This window comes from Manis javanica, chromosome 4, assembly GCF_040802235.1.
Source record: "Manis javanica isolate MJ-LG chromosome 4, MJ_LKY, whole genome shotgun sequence".
NCBI lineage: Eukaryota > Metazoa > Chordata > Mammalia > Pholidota > Manidae > Manis > Manis javanica.
Genome location: NC_133159.1, coordinates 20,565,692 through 20,586,322, shown reverse-complemented (window position 1 = coordinate 20,586,322; position 20,631 = coordinate 20,565,692). Strand labels below are relative to the sequence as shown.

The following is a 20,631-nucleotide window of genomic DNA, read 5'->3' as shown; positions in this document are numbered from 1 at the left end:
GGCCCAGAGGTTAAATAGTGAGCTTTGGAGTCAGCCAAACCCTGGTCTGGCTGGGCTTTCCCACTTCCAGTTTGGAGGATCTGGACCTCGGTGTCCTCATCTCTAAAATGCAAAGGGTAACAGACCATTTCACCAGTTTTTTGCAGGATTCAAGGGCCCTGTGGTATCCAGTAAATGGCAGCAGCAGCCATTTTCCTGCGTGGGCTGTCCAGCTACCGCCCCTCAGTAACCAGGCCCTGGCAGGGCACATTCCCATCTGTGGGGATAGGCCAGGCAGGGGGCCAGAGCCAGGGGCTGGATAGCAGATGTGACCTGAGGAGGAGGTAGGTGAAAGTGCTGAGCCCAGCTCCCTGGCCTCAGCAGGAGCTCTGAACTGCTCAATCTGAATCTTGCTTCTTGACACAATGAAAATGATCAGTCAAATTCAGGAAGCGGTGTTCGTGTGCTATCTGTAGATATCCAGAACTTGTATGCCCTCACCACCCTTGGACTTCTAGGAAAACTAGGCGTTGGAGAAGCTAAACCCAGAGCTCGGAGCTTGAGATGGGTTGCAGGGGGTGTTACTGAGGGAGGAGAAAGCCCTGGTGGGTTTCTGAGGTTTCTGGAGTAACCCTCTCTCCACATGCTCTTGCTGTTTACTCAGAGGGGAATATTTTCAGAAAGGGAGACGGTCTCCAGATTCAGAGGGCTGGTCCTTCCCTCTTCCTCTCGCATTTAATTGGGACGCCCCAGAAGGTCGCAGGTCCTTTGGCTAATTCCTTGATTTCCCTATTCGACCCTCTTTCCACTCTTAGACTCCGCCCCTTCGCTCCCACCCTCAACCTCTGCTCGAGGCAGAGCTCCCCACAGGGCAACAGGAACATGGGAAACATTCCTAATCTTTGGGGAGAACCTGTACCCCCTGGTAAATTAGGACACGTCCCCAGCCTCCTGCGCAGGGTCCCGGCAGGCTCTGGTCCGCGCCGTCGGGGAAGCCGGCGCGGCCCCGCCCGCCCGGCGCGCCGAGCGGCCGGGGCGGGGACTACAAGTCCCGGCGTGCCGCGCGCGCGCTCCCCCCTGGGGTTCCGGATGGTGAGCTGCGAAGGTAAGGCGAGCTCGCAGAGGCAGCGGCGGCGGCAGCGGAGACGGAGAGGCAGGCAGGGAGGCAGGCAGGGCGAGGGCGAGAGACGAAGGGAGGGAGCGAGCGAGGCAGACCAGACAGACAAACAGGCGGGCGGGCAGGCGGGCGGGCAGAGCGAGCCACCCGCCAGGCTGCGCTCAGCCCCGCTCGCAGCGGAGAGAGCAGAAGGCAGGAGGAGGGAGGGGAGGAGGACGAGGGAGGGAGAGAGGGAATCCAGCTACCACCACCCAAAGCCAGCATCTGCTTTCTGTCCTCATTTCCTTTTCCCACCCAGCTCGGAGAGCAGAGAAAGGCAGAGAGAACGAGAAATAGACAGACAGACGGCCAGAGAGACCGGGCGGGAGGAGGGCGGAGGAGGAGGAGCAGGAGGAGGACTACGCGGGGCGCGTTCCCTCCCAGGTTTGCAATGGGGGGGTAGTGGCGGGGGTGTCCAGGGCTGTGAGAGTGTGTGCGCGGCGGGGGGACGAGGGGGGCGCAGAGAGAGCGAAGGAGTGATCGGGGCGGGGGGTGGGGGTGCCGCGGGAGCGAGGGGCCGTGTCCAGCGGAGTTAGCGGCGGAGAATGTGAGCCGAGGCGCGAGCCATGCTGTCAGCAACCGCGGGCGGCTCAGGGCTCCTCCACGACTCCTCTCCCCAGCAGCCAGGCGCCCGCGTCGCTGCCGCCGCCGGACGACAGACGCCCCCCACAGCCCCTCGCCTGCCTCGGACCCACGGAGTCGGCAGCCCAGCACTTCGGTGAGTAGCGCCTCCTCCCCAGCCCTAGACCCCCGCTGGGAACCGGCCGGCCGGGCTCTTTTGTGCAGCTCACCAGAGGGGGGCCCGCGCCCCCTCCGCGCACCCCGGTCCGGTCCGCCGGACCCTGTGGCTGCGGTGCCCGCGGTGCGATCGGTCTTTGTTTCCACCGGGGCCCGCGGCTCGGCTGGGCTCGGCTCGAAGCCTGGCAGGCAGCGCCGGGAAGGGGGAGGGGGAGGTGGACGAGAAGGGGGGGCGGCGAGGGGGGGTTCTCGGGTTTCCTGGCCGCCCCGCAGCTCCCCCGGCTCGGGGGCGAGGTGCGCGCCCAGCGCTGCCGCGCACCCCCTCCTCCTTCCCCCTCCCTCCGTCTTTGGATTTAAAACTGCAATTTGCTCTCCAGCTTGCTGAGAATGCGGGGGGGTGGGGGGATGAAGAGGGGACCGTGGGAGCGGAGAACAAGGCTGGATTTTAGGAACGGCGCTGGGAAAGGGGGAGACTGCGGAGGGAGGAACCCCTCCCCTCCAACCCCCAAATCCCAAGGTTCCGCTAGTGCTCTGGGATTTGAGGGGCGGGGACCTAATGACCCGGAGGGGGTGTGGGGCGGAGGAGGGATTTGGGGGCGGCTTGGGCCGGAGGGGTTGGGCCGCGTGCCCGGTTACCTGGCGAACAAAGTCGGCTCACTTTTGCATAAATAAATAAATAAATGCCTATCAATGCGTTTCCTCTGGGGCTCAGATTGAATCGGGCCCCCTCTTCCCCAGGGGGTGGGGTGCTGAGTGACAGCTGTCAGCCCCCTGGGCTGGGAGCTGGGGGTGAATTGCTGAATCCCTCCGTTTTCTGGCTGAGAACGCCTTCCGCTGGGTCCTGGTCCCCGGGCAGAGCCAGAGGGGCAGGGGGCTGGCTCTGACTCTAGGAAATAACCTTGTTTCCTGTTCTACAGGAAAAGGGACAGCGACCCAGAGTTCGGGGGCTGGGGATGAGGAGTGATGGGAGCTGGAGGGGTTCCCCAGCAGCCTGACCACCCCCCGCCCCAGCCTCCTGCCAGGCAATGGGGCCAGATGAGGGAGGAAGGATGTGGGCCTTGCTGGCCGGAGGCGGGAGCTGGGGCTGTCCCTGAGGCGGGCAACGGGCACTGAGCAGGAGGAGAGAGAGAGAGAGAGAGAGAGAGAGAGAGAGAGAGAGAGAGAGAGAGAGAGAGAGAGAAGCGGGGGCGGGAATTCTCTACCGCAGACCCTGGGGGCCAGGGCCAGATGTGGAGGGGTGGGGAGTCCCCCCTCCCTCCTAGCTTGGGGGCCCTGGGGCTGGACTGGGAGGGGCTGAGCCTGGTGCCCTCCGTTCTGCACCAGTGCCTGACTGGCAGGGCCAGCTGAATTTGGGCCCAGGCGTCACCCTGGGAGGCAGGGCCGGGCTGCACCAACCTGGTCCCTGAGCACAAGGAGAGACCCTTGGGGGCCTGTGCCTGTCTGGCTGGGCAGGCGTTTCCCGCTGGACCAGTTGGTGTCAGGCGGGACTTGGCCCCAACTCCCTGGGCAGAGCTCAGGGTGTGAGGACAAGCTTTGCCTCCGGGTCAGGGTGGCCACATTTTGTCCGCTGCCGCCGGCGGGGCGGGGGCATGTGCCCAGCCTGAGCAGAGTCCTGCCAGGAGTATTTGGGGTGTTTCTATTGTTGGCTTGTTCCTGTTCCGTGTGGACGGTGTGTGTAGCTGAGTGAGCTGGGCAGTGAGTGAAAGATTACCAATCTGTCCACCCCCCACCCCCAGCTTGGGGGGAGTGTAGGCTGGGTTGTGGTGGTGAGCTGTGGGGGCACCCCCCAGGTGGCATGTATATGCGACTTGTCATCTACCTCCTTTGAATAGATGTATATTTATTTTTATAGCAATGGAAAATCAAACTGGATAGTAAGTTGAATTCATTTTTTTCTTGCTGTGTCAATAGTTGGAATAAACCCCAGAGACTGGGGAACTTCTTGCCCCAGAGCTCCCACCCTTCAAAGACTGCAAAGATCAGTGAGGGCATGAGCTCTGGGGGCCAGTGGACACCAGTCCAAACCAGCGATCCTTGTCATACTTGTTCTGGTATTGGGGAAGATGCCTAGATGGGCAGGCATTGCCCCCTCCCCAGTCATCCCATTACATCCCCGGCTGTAGTTTGGCCTCTCAGCCACCTCCTTGGTCAGTGCCTAAGCTGTGCCCAAGCCCTCAGGGACATTCATTCTCCTGGTGGGCTCTCTCGCCTTGCCTGGGCTCCCAGCCCACGTGCTGATATTTATTTTCTGTAGTAAAATCCATTTTTAATGCCGTTACTTTTGAAATAATATAGAGAGAAACAAATGTGATGTGTTTAAGTTGCCCTCTGTGAGTTTTTAATGTGATCTATGGCTGAGGTAGTGATGGAAGGCGCTGTTGGGCTTGGAGAAATTTGGTGTCATAAAGAAAAAGTGCTTGCTGTTTATGATGGTTGCTGGACTGGGGGGTCTGAAGCAGGGTCATAGGGACAGGGAGTCCCAGCACCCCCAGGTGCTGTGGATGGTCAACGCAGCCTCTCAGTTTGGGGGTATGAGGATCCCAGGATTATTCTGCATTGCTCCCCAGCCCTTGGTGGGGCCTTTGGTAATGGGGACATCGGAGGTGAGGAGCCTTGTTCCCCCCCCATTCCACCTGCTTAGAACTGAGCAGGGAGGCTTCTGGAACCCCCTGCTGAGCTAAGTGGAGGTCTGCTGTGGGCGGTTGCACTTGGATCCCAAAGGAGATTAAAGGATGGGATCTCCACTTGATTGTTGTGTATTGGAGGCTTGAGGGGCAAAGTGTCCCTGGCAGAATATTTTTTTTTTAGTGCGGGGGCTTGCTGTGGACTGGTGGAGGTCCAAAGGTATACTGCCTGTTCTTAGATCAAGCTGGAACACTAAGAGCCACTCCCTCCTCTTGCTTCAGTTCCCCAGTCGACAGAGCCTTTCTCCACGGTAACCTGGTCGCCTTCATTTCCCCTCTTACCCATTCTGTGCCACCCCCAGGTCAACTTCTTTTTTTGTTTGGTTTTTGGTTTGTGGAATACAGAGCTCTGGCTCTTGTGCCAGCCGCACAAGACTAAGGGGTGCCATGCCTTTGCACCAGATGCCCAGACATTTCTGGGCTGGTGGAGTGAGGTCAAGCAGATTATTATGGGATGGAGCCCAGCTCTGTCTCTGGGTCTCCTGGATCTCTTGGGACAGAGCAGTGAGGGGGGAGCCAGGATAGAGTAGAGCTGGGGACTGCAGGAGGAAGCAGGGGTAACATTGTTGCTAATGCCAGCAGATGCCCCCCCACCCAGGGAGACAGCTGGAGCTGGGGAGAGAATGGGGAAGGTGGGGAGAAGAGAGACCCAGACAACCGCATGCTAGGTGGAGAGAGGGAGAGATGGTGACAGAAGCCAATGATGAGGGGGTGAGAGAGAAGAACCCTGATCACAGCCCCTGGAGGTGGGGCCCAGGGGACCCAGATGGCCTGGACATATGCCAAACCCTACCCCACAGCCCAAAATGTGGGCACTGAGGGCCTCTCCCCCAAGATCAAATGCTGGGATTGTGTTTAGAGAAGAGACAAGGATATGTCTCTGGAAAGAGGGAGGAGGACAGGTGGGAGAGAGAGGGAAAGACTCCCACAGGAGGAGGGAGAATGGAGAGAGAGACAGGGGGATTGATTCCCGGGGTCACTTGACTAAGGCTCTTGCCTGAGGGCAGCGTCTTCCCCTCTGCCTTCTCCAGATGTCTGGGAACAGAGCTGGGTCTTTGGACCTGGGGGCGGGGCAGGTACGGAGCCTGACAGGCCGCTGGTGCTCTAAGCCTAGCAGCACTGAGGTTTTAAAGGTGGGGAACATTAGAGTCCTAGAGACGCCAGGACTTCATTCAGTTGGACCCCCACTTGCTTGACAGGGGGAATCCAAATCTAGAGAGGGGAGCCACTTGCCCAGGGCCGCAGATGCTTGGCAGGGCCCAGCCTGGGACCTAGGCACTCTGCCTTCACCTTTCTGTAGTTAGAGAACTGGAACAGCTGCAGGGGGCCTCCTGGGTACAGAGGGGAGCCAGAGCCTGGGGAGAGGAGCAGGCGGGTACCCTTGTGGCCAGAGCCCCCCCAGGGGAGGGGGAGGCACTGCTGCCGGGAGAGAGAGGGAGGGGAGAGAGGAGGGGAAACAGTGAGTCAGGCTTCCAAGAGCTGAGGATGAGAGAGCCAGCGCTGGGAGGGTGAGGGCAGGGAGGGCTGCTCAGAAGCAAGCAGAGGGAGGGGACGCAGCCAGGGGCAAAGAGAGCTCTAGAGGGAGGGAGCCAGCCCCTGGCCCTGGCCCAGCGAAAGGGCTGTGCAGAGGGTGCAGCCAATATGGACTTTGCCCGAGGTAGGTCAGGAAGAAGCCAGATTCTGCCCCTGCAGCGTCCCTTTCTTTCCCTATTCCTCACTTATGATCCCACGCAGGGGTCTCAGGAAGAATGGCTGTGTCTTCCCATCCCTTCCTCAGTTTCCCCATCCATAATCAGATTTGGATTGTGAGCTCTTCTTGGAGAGGGAGTTGGGGTGGGAGGGACAGAGCTGCCTGGGGGATGTCGAGGGATGCCATCTCCGGATGCTGGCTTTGTGCTGGGGCGCCCTTGGAGCCTGCCACCAGTGCAGGGTAAGGTGCAGGTCTCTGGGGCAGGGCTCCCTGCTGAGACCTCTGAGTTGTTGGCGGGTGAGTGGGGGTGGTGACCATGACTACTGGGGCTCGCTGTGTGTGTGTGTGTGTGTGTGTGTGTGTGGTGCTGGTCTGGCAATGGTAGGTGGGCTACCTGGGGCCTCTCAGGATGGCCAGTGCCTGGACAGGGCTTAGATCCCCACCTGTCCAGAACCAACCTCCACTTGGGGAGGGGCGAGACACTCGTGTGATCCCACCATGTCCCTATAGATCAGAGGCTCTGGGGTAGCTGAGAGGTGGGAATGGCCCCTGAGGGAGCTGGAAAGAACTGCCTGTGCGGTCCCCATGCCTGGAGCTGGGACTAGAATGGGGCGATCCCCAGGGACTGCCTGGAAGGGAAGAGGGAAGGAGCCCCCCCAGCAACAGCTGACCGGAAACTATGGCTCCTAGCTCCTCCTTCCCCCAAGGCCTGGCATCTCCCATCGCCTCCCTTCTGGATCCCAGTGTCTCTTCCATTGACTGGGGGTAAGGAAGATAGGCACTGAATATCCCTCTCCTGCAGGGCCTGGTTTTGGGGGGAATGATGAAGTGGAGGCAAAGTGAGGTCCCCTGCCTCCCCCCTCACACACATACACAAACTCAGCTGTAGTGAGGCCCTGCTTTCTCTCCTCTTTCTGCTCTGGGGTCCTTGGCCTGGGAGCCCAGGGGAGGGGCCGCTTTTGCAGCTGGCTGGCCCGAACTCCCAGCTCAGCCCAGCTGCTACTGAAGCTTCCAGAAGCTGCAACTCTGTACCCCCACCCCATGCCCTGAACCAGGAGAGGCCTTTGCTGACCTGGGGGTGGGTGCCTTAGGGAGGGAGTGGGCCCCCTTAGAAGGACTAACACAGACAACCAGACAGATGGGTGGTAGAACAGTTGGACAGAGACACCCACACACAGGCAGAGGGAGAGAGACGGACAGATGGACAAGGACTGGGAGAGACGGACAGAGGTGCTGGCAGAGAGAAGAGGAGTCCCCAAAATGGAAGGGCCTGAGGAGAGTGAAACAGACAGAGACTTGGAGACATGGAGATTCAAAAAGGAAGACAAGGTGACAGAGATGGGGGAAGGAGAGATATGGGGGAGTGAGTGAGACAGGAAAAGATAAAGAAAGCGGGAAACCCAGACAGGGGAAAAGAGAGAGAGGAGAGGCTTAAGGCTACAAACCACAAATAGGGATTTGATGAGAATCTGGAAGGTGTTTTCTCCTGCTTCCCTCCCCAAACCCCCAGGCCAGCCAAGTCTCCATTCCTTCCACCCCCAGCTCAGTTTCCAGCTGCTAAAGAGGTCAGGGAGAAACCGAGAGAAAAGCAGCCCAGAGACCCCTCCTCCCTGCCCTTTTTGTAGCAGGAGGGAGTTGCTGAGAGCAGTTTTCCAGTCCTGACCCCTGCTTGCAAATGGACATGCCTCTTGTCCCATGTCCCATCATCCTTACCACTTACTGGTATGTGTCTCCTTTATAAATGCAGCCCCCCACTCATATCTGTCCACACAGGCCTTGCCTCATACACACACACGTTTTGTGACCTACAAGTCCCCTCCTCACACTCATCCCCCATTTCACTGGCATAACTGGGAAACATGTCCCTATGCTTCCCATACAGGCTGTGACACACAGGCCTCATCATGGGGTCTCAGAACATGTCAGCACACACAGTCACACTCTCGCACATGCAGTAGCAGTCACACTGGAGCCAAAAGAGGGTTCTTTCTCTCTGTAAGTGAAGATCAGTGTTGGGGAGCAGGGAGTGGTGTCTGCGGTGGGGTTGGGGTTGGTATGCTCCTAGCTCTTGCCCAGCGGGCAGGGTGGGGAGACAGGAGGGCCTCTCAGCTGGTGGGAGCCCGCTTGGCCAGGACACAGATAAATTGGCTGGTGTGGCAGAGCCGTCTTGAGAGTTGGTGTGGTGAGGTTGTGTGTGTGCACGTATGTACAGGTATAAGAGATGGTGAATGCCTGTTGTGTGTGTGGGAGAGAGATTGAGCATATGTGAGATGGGGTATGGGTGTGACAGGGAGATCCAAGAGTGTGGTGCCTGTGTGATAGCTACTTGTCAGATGTGTACATATATATATATGTGACAGGTGTGTGTGTGTGTACCTGGGTTGGCAGAGTTGAGGGGTTGTATGTAATGGGTACATATACATGAAGGTACAGGGCCCTGGGGGTGAGCTGCATGTGTGTGAGGGTGCAGGGTTATGCAGATGTGAAGGTGTGGGGGCTGTTTGTGAGCGTAGGCAATGTGTGTATAAGAGGGGGCAGCTGCCTGTGTGAGGCGGTGAGCTTGTAGCCTGGGTTGGTTGAAGGGCTGTTTCCAAGGCCAGGATGCTGCTTGAACAGAGGCCATCAGCACAGACACATGTGAAGGGGCTCCAAGGCTCACAGTTGGGCACTGACCCACACAGACGCACAAGGACAGACATACCCGCCCCTGCCCTCCCTCTTCCTCTCTCCTGGCGTCAGTGGTTTTCAAAGAGAGCCTCCATGAGATCTGTTTGCTGTGCAGTTTCCCCCACCCCCTAGCCCGTGCCTCTTCAAACACAGTGATGCCCTCCAGGCAGCTTTGTGGAGGCTCCTGCCTCGACCATCTGAAGGCAGATGGGTGGGTTGGGATGCGCTGCCGCCCCCCAGGGAGTGAGGAGGCGGCTCTGCTCCTCAGGCCTGGGCACTGGTGGAGACAGATGGACTGCCTGTCTTGGCACCCCCGCACACAGTTTGTGGGTGGGCAGGCAGCCCCCAGTCCGGCCTCTGTGCAAAGGGAGATTCTGCCCTTCATTTCCCCAGAGGGGCACCCACCCTCACCCTGCAGCCCCTTCCTGTGTCAGCACAGAGACCCAGCTTCAGCCCCAACACCCACTGAATATACAACTGTTCCCCGATGCTCACAGTTCCAGCACCCCTAGACACACAACTGCCACCTACAAACACACAGCCCCAAACTTCCACAGACACAAGTTCTTCGCAGACCCACGCCTTCCTGCCATCCAGCTGCCCCACAGGCCCTCCCAGACATGACCACCACACACCTACCATATGTTTACAGGCCCAGCACTTACCCAAACCCCAGATTTTTATGACCCTCAGTATATCCCTAACTACCCCAACACACACACACAGCTCTACCACATCCTCAAACACCAACTCACTCTCCAGCTCCAAGACCTTCCCAGGTACACCCAGGACCCTGCTACAGCCCTGATACCTTCCACACACTCAGACTCTCTGAGCACCAGCACCTCGCTGTGCACACACTCTCCCTACAGCCCTGACATCTCCCCCAGCTGCAGCCCAGCAGCACCTCCCCAGACACACCGAGCCAGGTCTCCACACCTTTCCACACACACAGCCTTCCCCCACATCACACAGACACATGCTGCTTCGACTAGAACAGTTTGTGGGTGGGACTAGAACACCCCCTGTAGCCATACTGTCTTCAGTTCTGGTATCTCTCTAAACACATAATGTCCCTCCAGTTTTTCATACCTTCCCAGGCACGCAGCACGTGCATACAGATGCTCACATACACTCTCGCATGGACCCAGTGCCACCTCAAACAGGCAGTCCTCTGTTCTGCCTCTTTGTCCCCAGCAAGCCCCGACCACAGTGCCTTCCTTGGCCATCTAAGGGCCAAGGACAGCCCCACACCTCTTGACGCTGACCCCCCACTCACCGCAAACAAGTCAGCCTGAGCTCAGTCACAGCCTGGCACCCACTCACCCCTCAGAGTTTACAAGTAGCCTTCCCTGCACCCCCCATCTCACCCTGTCCCAGATCCCTCCCGAGTCCTCTGCAGCCCTCTCCCCCTCCGCATTCCAGCACACCCTCTCTCCAGTGCACTCCTCATCACAGCTCCCCCACCCCACCTTTTCTCCCTGTCCCCCTCCCCCAGGCCTTCACTCAGGCGTCCTCAGCCTTGTACACACACTTGCTCACTCTTGTGTGCTCTCTCTCTCTCTCTGCTGCCCAGTCCTCCCCCTCTTCCCAGGCCTCCTCTTCCTGGGGAGGCATTTCCACCCCCCACCCCCCACTGCCCCAGGCCTTTCATTCCTGGACAGTGAGACTGTACATCTGGTTCAAGGCTGCCCCACCCAAGACCCCGTGCTCTGGGCACCCTGGCCTGGGCTTTGGGGGTTTGGGGCCTCTTTGGGGGCTCTTGGCACCTGGTCACCCTGCTCTCTCAGCCAAGAACTCTCAGTACCCAGCCCTGCCCTGGCCCTGGCAGGTATGTGCGTGTGTGGAGGGGTGGGTGGAGGGCAGGGGGTGGACTTGCCCCCAGCCTGCATTTCCTCAGGTGCTTGCCAGACCCCCGTCTTTGGCTCACCTGAGAGGGATGTTGGGCCTGGGGTTTCAGGGCAGAGATGGGGAAGGTGTTGGCTTGATAGGCTTCCCCCCACACAGATCCAGGCTTCGGGGCTTGGTCTCCCCGGGAGTCAGTTCCGACAGTGAAGGTTACTTTACTAGATGCATGATTTTAAACGGAATCTCCACCATCTGTTCCACCCCCTAATTACAGATGCACAGAATCTGCCTCAGAGGGCAGCATGAGGGGAGTGATTTAGAGGCTGAGCTGCTTCTGCCTGCATTAGGGCTTGGGAGATTGGGGGGGCCTCCGGGTATTGCTTACAGCCCCCCATCTGCAATCTCACTCTTTCCCCGGAGGCCATTCATGCCTTTTCTCATGCTGGGGCAAGGCTCACAGAAAGGTTCTCCTGACCCTTAAGACCTGACAGAGGAAGCAACTGCAGTACTGAGGGCGGGGTCCCCAAGACATTGCCTGTGTCCCAGGCCCCAATCCTGGGATGCAGCCTCCATTAGAGCCTTAAAAAATTCAGTGGATCGATCTCCTGCCTGCCTCTTGTACCCTGGGGAGCCACAGGCGCTGGCCTGGCCCAGCTGTCTGCCCACCCTGTGGGTAGCGGGGATTGGTGAGGTAGGGAGGGGGTCAGAGCAGAGGTGGGAGCAGCCAGGTTCTGGCAGTAGAGGACATGGCCAGGCATGCCAAGACCCACCCGGTGTATTTGTATGTGTGTGTGCCCAATCTGCCTTGGCACAGCTGGCATGCCTGACCCTAGCTTGAGCCATGCTCTGAGGGGGTGGGCCAGGGCCCGGGCTTCAGAGGGTTCTGAGGGACATTGGGCTACACCTTGAGAACTAGTCCACCTTTGCCCATGGATGCCGGGAACCTGGGTCCCAGCCTGCTTGGTGCTGGAGGTGGCAGGCACAATGCGGTAGACGCCAGAGCATTCACTGCAGGGAGAAAGGGAGCGAGGTTGGGCTGGAGGAATTTTAAAGATTGCTGCAGGCAGGAGGGTCTCTGGAACCCCATGGAGTGGGCAGTCATGCAGAAGTAATCCTGTCGCTGCCTGCCTGGAGGAGTGGAGAGGAGAGGGACTGGATGGAAGGATGGAGCTGCTGCCCCTTTCCCACCTCAGCTGCAGCCCCAGCCAGCTGTGGAGGGAGCCAGGGACCCCAGGGGCCTTCCCTGAGGAGGCACCTTGTCTTCTCCATTCCACTGTGGCATGTGCCCCCTGGAGGGGCAGCACTGCAGCTGTTGCTTAGCTCTGGATTTTATAAATAATGCAGCTCAGAGGTGGGGGCCAACTCAGCCCCGGTCACCTTGGGTCACCCAGTGTGGCGTCTCCAGCTGGCTGTCCCGTGGCAGAGCCCCTCTCCCTTCCATGCTGCTCCTCCTCTTTTGCTGTGTGAGCTTGGGCCAGGGGCCTAGCCTCTCTGGGTTGGACCAGGAGCAGAGTGTGGAAGAGCCCAGAAACCCCTGTCCTTTTGTCCCACACCCCCCAGCCCTCACAGGTTAACTGGCAGCTGGCTCAGCCAATCCAGGCTAGAGAGGGATGGCCGGCTCTATTGGGGCCTCACTCATTCCCACTCCTCCATTTTGCAGATGGAGTAACCGAGTCCAGAGAGGGAAGGATGGCCAAGGCCAACCAGCTGATGAACCCCTCCTTCCTGCCCCATTCTGCTGTCACTCAGGCTCTTCTCAGCCTCAGCTCAGCTAAGAGCAGGGCCTGGGGGGGCGGGGGATGTTTAGGAAAGTGGTTGCGCCTGAGAGGTTGCCATGGCAATGCTGCAGGATGCTGAGCTGAAGTGGGGGTCCTACAGGGTCTCTGGAGCCCCCAGCTCCACACCCCTGTGGTCTTCTCCTCCCCATCTTCTGTCCCCACCCAGATGCCTGTCAGGCAGCTCCAGTGACAGGCTGGGTGGGTGACAGGTGGTGCAGGTGATGGGCTGGGTAGGTGATGAGCTGGGTGGGTGACAGGTGGTGCGGGTGCAAGGCAGGCAGGTGACAAGCTGGGTGGTGATGGGCCCTGCTGATGACAGGCAGGGGGTGTGGTTGGTGAGGATGCTGTCTCCTGGCTGGTGGCCTGTTGCAGCCCCCCACCCTCCCGTGTGTGCACACACATAGACTCTGGGCACAGAGCTTGGGGCTAAGATACTAATGAGGCTTATTACATGTGGAGGGCAGGTGCCCACGCTCACTAATGAGAGGCCTTTAACAAATAAGGGAGAGAGACAGCTGGGGGCTTTGAGGAATTTGGCTGGCTCTGCTAAGCTGAGGCCCTGGGGGTCCCAGTCTGGCCTGAGGATGAGCTATATTCTCCAGCCAGGTCAGGACCTGCCCTCTCCTTCCCCTGGCCACTTGGGTTTATGTTAGTACTACCCACAATGATGATAGCTACCTTTGTTCAAGCACCTGCTACAATTTGCCAAGTCCTTACATGCATTTTCTCATTTCAACTCAACAGTTGTAGGAGGGAGGCACTGTTACCCATTCTACAGATGAAGAATCTGAGGCTGAGAGAAGGCAAGAGACTTCACATAAACTTCTGGTGCAACTGGAATTTTAATCCTAGTTTTCTGTCCCTAGATCCTGTTTTCTTTACCACCCCACCATATAAAACCCAGGTCTTGGGGCAGAGCCAGACCCTCTCTTAGAGCTTCAGTTTCACTCTTCTGGAAAATGGATGTATGGTAGAGTGGTAATCACCATATCATCAGTTTTGACTTGAGTTGGTTCAGGGACTCCTCGAGGTAGCTGCTATGGCCTCAGCCCATCACCCAGATTCTAGGTGACACCCCTGGACTAGAGAGAGTGCAGGGCTCAGTGCTGAGGGAGCTGAGCTGGAGAGGGGTACACCTAGGATACCTGAGACACTTCCTGCATGGTGTTGGGGGGAGGCTAAGGCCTGGAGAGGAGCAGCAGTGACCCAAGGTCACACACCCTGTGACCGGATCCCCGATCTCTTGGCCTTTTGAAAGGGCAGGACTGGGTGTGGTGCCAGGACTGGGCAGCCACCTCCTTCTCAGCCCCACCTACCAGCCTAAGCTTCTTTCCTGGAGATTGTGAACCCCCAGCTCCTGGGAGGGTGCAGGGGACTCTTGGCTGCCTTTTTAGGGCCATGCTCTCTCCCCACCAGTGGGGGCCCCTCATGTCAGTTGAGTCCCTCCCTTTGGAACCTGTTGAGGTGGAAATTCCCTGGCAACAGCTGATGGATAGGCTAGGGCCTTGACGTTAGCCTGGGGCCACAGCATGACTCTGGAGGGACAGGCTGGGGTCTTGGAGGGGAATTTAGGGAGAAGAATTGGGCTCATAAGTCTTAGAATGTCTCAATTCCCCTCCTTGACCTTAATGTCTTACCAAACCTGCTCTCCAGCTGCTCATTCAAGGTTGGGGGTTGAGGGAATCCACCTGCTCATTCCCTTTTCCCTCTAACTGATGCTCACCCCCTTCCTGAAACTGTACCCCTTATAGGAAGAAAGAATTGCAGCCACTGCTGTTTGGCATGATTAAGACCTTGTATGTCCAGACTGCAGAATATGGCTTCATAGTGGTAGGTAGGGCAGAGGTAGTGGTAGGTAGGGCAGAGGGCTTCCTTGCCTCAGTTTCCCCAGCCATGGGTTTGAAATCCTCTCGTGGTGACTGTCTGCTCAGTCAGGAAGGAGTGCTAAGACCAAGAGGGATTTTGCCCCTGCAGGACACATGGCCCTGTCCTCAGAAGCCCCAGTATGGGATGAGAAGCACAGCCTTGGCCTTGGGAGCCCTCAAACCCAGAGGTGAGGTCTAGAACCCAGGCTGGGTATGTGCTGAGGTTCAGGCAGGGAATGGGTGGTACTGGGTGGCTGGCCTGCAGTGGCTTTCTGAAACAACGGCTGAGGCTGAGGGGAGGCGAGAGGAAGGGTGGTGGCTTGCCTGGGAGGCCTGGGGAGCCATCTTTGGTTGTGGGGCAGGAGCCTGGAAGGGTCTGGCTTTCCCACAGGCCTGGGCAGGGGTAGGCTGGAGTTCTAGGGCCCTCCAGCTCCCCAGGGAACCCACTGCTCCTTGGCCCTGGGGACCTAGGCGTCCTGGCGGGTGAGGGCGGGTCTCCAGCAGGCACCCTGCCAAACCCTGCAGCCTGCTCACCAGGAATCTTGTTGCTGAGAGATGGAAAATCCCGGCCAGGCCTGCAGCTCATCCCTCCCCTCCGGGAGGAGGAGGGGCCCAAAGATTCCTTCCTGCACCTCCCCTCCCATCTGGGGCAGGGCCCTCCTCAGCGGTGGGTGGGGCTGTGGGGGGGCCCAGGACAGGCCTCTAAGGCATGGTCACATGTCCTGGAGCCCAGCCCGCAGTGGGCACCAGGGCACTCTAGAGGCAGAATGGGCTTGGTGTGGCAGAGGAGGGGTGGCCGTGGGGTATTGAGGCCAGAAAAGGGCCTGGATGGAGGCCCTGGCCCCACTGGCTCCTCCAGGGTGGAGGGTGAAGAGTTGGTTCTCTCCTTGGACAGGAAGACGAATGATCCCATTATGGGAGCGTGATTTTATTCCACGTGTCACGGAGTCTGAGATTAACTTGCTCACCAGTCTGTGACAAACCCCTCACACCCAACACACACACACACATGCCCATAGAGGCACAGATACACACGTAGCCTTGGTCTCACAAGCACATTCCACAGACACACATAAGCATTTCCATACTACAGCACACAGTCTTACACAGACACAAGCACACACTCACACTTAGATACACTGTGATGGAGACCCACAGCCTCAAAGGCACAGCATTCCTTCACTTACACTGAGGGCATATAGACCCACAGCGCCAAACAGGCAGCCCTGGGGGATGCTTGCAGCCCTACTTAGACATGCACAGATGAAGGGCACACAGTACCCATGGACACAGGTACTCTTAGACACACACAGACCCAGACACAGTCATGCGGATGGGCATAGACCAACAGCCACACACGGAGACAAAGGCCCAGATACATACAGAGACAAAGACAGGCACAGACACACAGCCAGCAGTGCACACACAAGCACAGGCGTGCACACCCGGACACAGACAAAGACAAATAAATGCCCAGAGATTTGCTGTGGACAGATGTAAGGTGCGCACACATCTGGGCCCCCTTGACTTCCGTGCTTGGGGACATGGTAATCTGGTGCCTGTGGCTCCAGGGAGAACTCTGAGGAATGTTCTGCTCAGTCAGAGCCCCCCACCCTGGGCCCAGGGCCAGCCCCCACCTCTGGCACTGGGCCTGTGGCTGAGGCCATGGCAGCCACACCCTCAGCAGAGCCCTGCCATTTCTTACCTTACCTCTCCACTAGACATAATGCCAGGCCCACCACCTCCCCTGCCACGGCTCACGGCATCCCCATACCCACCCCTATCAGGTGTCCCCTTCCTGTTTGTCTCAGTCACCAGCCCCAGCAGACATGCACAGTGTCCATCCAGCACATGCGCATAGCGTCTTCACTTAACATACCACAACCTCATGGCGTACACCCTTCCCTCCCCTCACACAGACCCATGCACAAATGTAGCACACTCCTTCACACACACTCTCGCCTTCTCACCCAGACCCCTACCAGTCCACGTACATGCACTCCTTTACACGCTTCCTCACCTCTCTCACAGATGAACTCACAAATGCAACACACACACACATCCTTACCACTTTCTCACATGCATGCATGCATGTGCACACGTTCAGAACCTCCCTCACACCATCACTTTCGTTCCTCTGTCTCTCACAAACACTCCCTCTGCCAAGAGTTTAGCTCTGCTGCAGAGCAGCCCCTGAGAGTATTTGTCACTGTTCTCCACACTGTCCTTGGCCAGTCTGGCCTCAGTCTCTTCCCCTCCACCTCTAGCCTTGCATAATGTAGCCTTGTATTCTTTTGTCATTTCTGTTTAGTCAACAGTTATCTATGGAGCGTTCATTTATTCACTCAACAAATGTTGATTGAGCACTGATTATGGGTCAAGCATTGGGGATACTGTGGTGATGCAGGTCCTTCACTCATAGAGCTATCAGTTTTGTTTGTTGTTTTCTTGTCTATCTAGATGGTAAGGTAACCCTGGATCTTGGGTGTGGAGGGATGCATAGGAATTATAAGGAAAAATATGGGATATGGAAAGGTGTTCCAGGCAGAGGGAACAGCATACGCAAAGCCTGGAAGTGAATCAGGGGTAATGTCCTGGGGGAAGAGGGTGATGTTCAGAGACTAGAGGAGAAGCTGCAAAGAGAGCAGAAGCCAGATGTCACAGTTTAGATGCTATGATTAGAGGTTTGGATTTTGTCTAGGGGGCCACAGGGAGGCATGGGGAGTTTTTAGTGACAGGACAGTGTAGGGAGAGACTGGAGGCAGGCTTGAGTTTTACAGGTGGGAGATGATGGTAGTCTGACCTAGAGGAGGTGAGTGGAATGGATGGGATATTCATTTATGAGCAAGGACAGGTAAGATTCTGGTTGCGGAGCTGACCTCATGGAAGTCATAGGACTTCTGTGGGCTGGGTCCATCTTGTGAGGATGGGATGGTGCAGGAGCCAAGCCTATAGTAAATACTCAATAAATGATAACCATTCTTGTCAGGCATCAGTAGGACATGGCTGACATCAGATGAGGAGATTTACTGAGCACCCCCTGAGTGCTGGGTACTGTGCCAGTGGCTGGGCCCAGAGGCACAGTGGTCTGCAGCTCCAGAAAGCTCTCACATCTGATAGACCCAGCTCACATAGACAACAGAGAGGGCTGGGCATGGGAGTAGAGGCCCAGCACCCTGGAAGGCTAGAGGAGGATGAAACAGCACCTGTGATGGATCTGGGTGGATCTCGGAGGAACTAGCATTGAGCCAGACCCTAGAGAGACCGGTGGAAACTTGAAGAGGCAGAGAAGGAGCTCCAGGTAGAGAGACCCACGTGAACTACAGCCTGCAGGCAGGCTGAGGGGTCTAATCCAGCTGTTGTGGGACACAAGAAGGGGGAGTCCTGGGGTGGGATTATGGAGGTAAGGCCTTGGTGGCTAGGCTGAGAGGGGATCAATGTGGAGCTGAGCTGCGCTCTAGAAATCCCGTGTTTTGGTGGTGGTGTGGAATGTGCCCATTAGACTCTTTCCGGGCTCTGCCTCCAAACTATTGGGTGACCGCAAACAAATGCCTTGCCCTCCTCTGCCTCAGGTGCCCTATCTGTGAGATGAGGTGATTAGTCTTTTTTTTTTTGCTTCATTTACTTTTTTTTTTTATGAAGGTATCATTGATATGCAATCTTATGAAGGTTTCACATCAACAACATTGTGGTTACAACATTCACCCATATTACCGAGCGCCCCCCCACACACCCCATTGCAGTCTCTGCCCATCAGCGTAGTAGGATGCTGTAGAGTCACTGTCTTCTCTGTGCTATACTGCCTTCCCCATGACCCCCCCCCTACATTACGTGTGTTAATCATAACGCCCTTTAATCCCCATCTTCCTCCCTCTGATTAGTCTTATGTAGGAGGGACCTCTGGTATTATGTCCTAGGGGTTGGTCTAGCCACCTTTGTTGGGCATCTTCTGGCCTGGGATTCTGGGCCTCAGCAGTGCTTTCTTCCTGAGTATTCTGGGCAAAAGAAAGAAGCAAATGAGGAGTTCCCAGAGTCAGATTTTGGGCACTGAATGAGGGGCTAGAAGCTTGGTATGGAAGGGAGGGGCCTTTACCAGGATCTGACCCCAAGCCACAGAGGGAACCAGGAGAGAAGGCCAAGGCCCCTCTTCCCTCCTGCCCTAGCCCTCTGGTCGTAGATGAGCGGTGTAGCCAGGAGGGCACAGTACCCAATCCCTGGCCCTTCTTGCCTACTGATGGAGGAATAGGACCTGAGTACAGGAATGTGGCCTGGGGTTTGGAGGCCCCTAGGGGTGAGGAGCCAGGAGGCCAATCTCAGGATGGCAGAGCAGGTAAATGCCGGTGGGTAATTGGGTTCTGCCAGTAATGTTTGGGGTTGCTAGGAGTTGTGGTATAAGGCTGCTTCTGGTGACTCCCTGCCAGCTGCCCTGGATCCTAGCTGCAAGGGGACCTTTAAGCATCTTACCTGTGAGGTGGGGCTGGTAGAGAATTAATTTCCTGTGCTATTTAAATTTTGCTGTATTTAATTTGCTGTTTATTTTAATTAATTAACGACGGGTAATTGTCTATGGTAACTTGCTGCCTATGGCTCCTCTTCCTTTTCAGAGGGTTGGAAGGTCAGGCCAGGTGATTGCTGAGTTAGTTGTGAGGCACAGGGAGGGCCTTGGGGGCATGTCCCTTTTCCCTTTTGCCTTCTCAACCCGGGGTCGTCTTTTCCACTTTTCCTGGTTCCTCTCCAGAGGAGCCCTCTCCTCCCTGCTCACTTGTGGTCCCTCCCACTTCTCCCTTCTCTCCTTTCAGGTCTGCTTCAGAGCCTCAGATTCAGTAACTTGATGATGAGAGGCCTAGTACGAGGCCCTGCCTACCCCCAATAAACAGTATTTTAATGTCATAGGGTGGTGGTTTAAAAGACAGGGAGCTTGGTTTGCAACCGTAGCTGTGCTTAGGGACTGTTCAGCAAACTTTTAAAGTGGGAATCAGTTTTTAGTGGCAGCCCCATTCCCTACCCCAGGGCCCAAACAACATGCATGCCCATCCTTGTGGTCAGGCCAGTAGGGCACTAGTATGTCCAAGCACCTATGAACACATCTATGGGCATGGTTTCAGTTATTAGTTAATCTCTAGGACAGACCTTCAGGGGAGGAGTATCCTCTGTAGAGATGAGGATGTTAGGCTCAGAGAGGCTAAGTGACTTGCCCAAGAACACACAGCAACTAAGAGAAGCAGGGCCTGAATTCTGGCTGTAATCTGTCTGGCTGCAATGGAAAGAGTTAACAGTTGGAGGAAGGGGAGGGAAAGTAGCTTGGGCATTAGGGTAGGGGGGATTAGGTCAGAAGACTGATGGTTCCAGGAAATGGGGTCCTCTGGTTCTCCAGGATGTGGGGTAAGGAGGAGTGGGTCCCTGCCACAAGGGGCTTCCCAAGGTGTGAGGTCTCTGCCACCTGTTTCATTTCCCTATTTGTCTTCAGTTGTCTGTTTAGGATTGGGGCTTGCTCTGTCACTTGCAGTGTACCCTACTGGGGGACCCTTCCATGGCTGGGTGGAACCCTACTTTTATTTAACAAACATACACAGTATTTACCATGTCCCAGGCACCCTTCTACCTTTACAAAAGATAATCACTTAATCATTATAGCAGCTCCATTATTATCATCTTTATTTTATGTGTTAGAAAACTGAGGCTAAGAAAGGTTAAGTAACTTGTCCAAGGTCACACAGCCAGTACCTAGTGGAGCAGCCTTTGAACTGGAACACTGAGGTCCAGAGTCCTTGTGAACCACCATACTATCCTGCCCTTTTAATGCTGTAAGTGTGAGATGGGAGCATCTCTGGAGAGCCTCTAGCCTAGTTAGAAGAGAAGATCCAGCCCTACCCTTGCCAACCCCAAGTCTAATAGAGCAGATGTAGCCTACAGATCAAGACCTGTTTTGTGGGGGAAGCAGGCAGAGCGCCAGGTGTGCCTGGCGAGGAGGTGCACCAGCAGTTAGGCAGCCTCTGCGGAGCATGGCCCATAGCACTGCAGTGCTGGCCACGGGAGAGGGACGTGGAAGGGTTGGTCTTAGACCATGCCCTCAGAGAGCTTCCTGCCTAACTGACTGGAAAAACAAGGCAGATGTGTGTGAACAGTTATCAACAGTTGTGTTAGACAGTGGGAGAAAAACAGCATGTTAAAAGAGTGTGGCCTTTGAGACCTGTGTGACCTAAATACCTTGACTCCTTTCTGAGAT

General features: G+C 56.7%; 1 protein-coding gene across 12 annotated transcripts in view; it reads left to right on the top strand.

Moving 5' to 3' along the window:
* The first annotated feature begins 1,055 nt into the window (after positions 1-1,055).
* AHDC1 (AT-hook DNA binding motif containing 1) overlaps positions 1,056-20,631 on the top strand; it is a 65,103-nt gene continuing 45,527 nt past the window's right edge. For 4 of the 12 annotated variants that reach the window (XM_037017831.2, XM_037017837.2, XM_037017835.2 and 1 more), the window contains exons 1-2: positions 1,143-1,519; positions 1,759-1,853. The gene's annotated coding sequence lies outside the window, so the exon portion shown is untranslated. The other 8 variants (XM_037017833.2, XM_037017834.2, XM_073233466.1 and 5 more) reach the window with 7 other exon arrangements.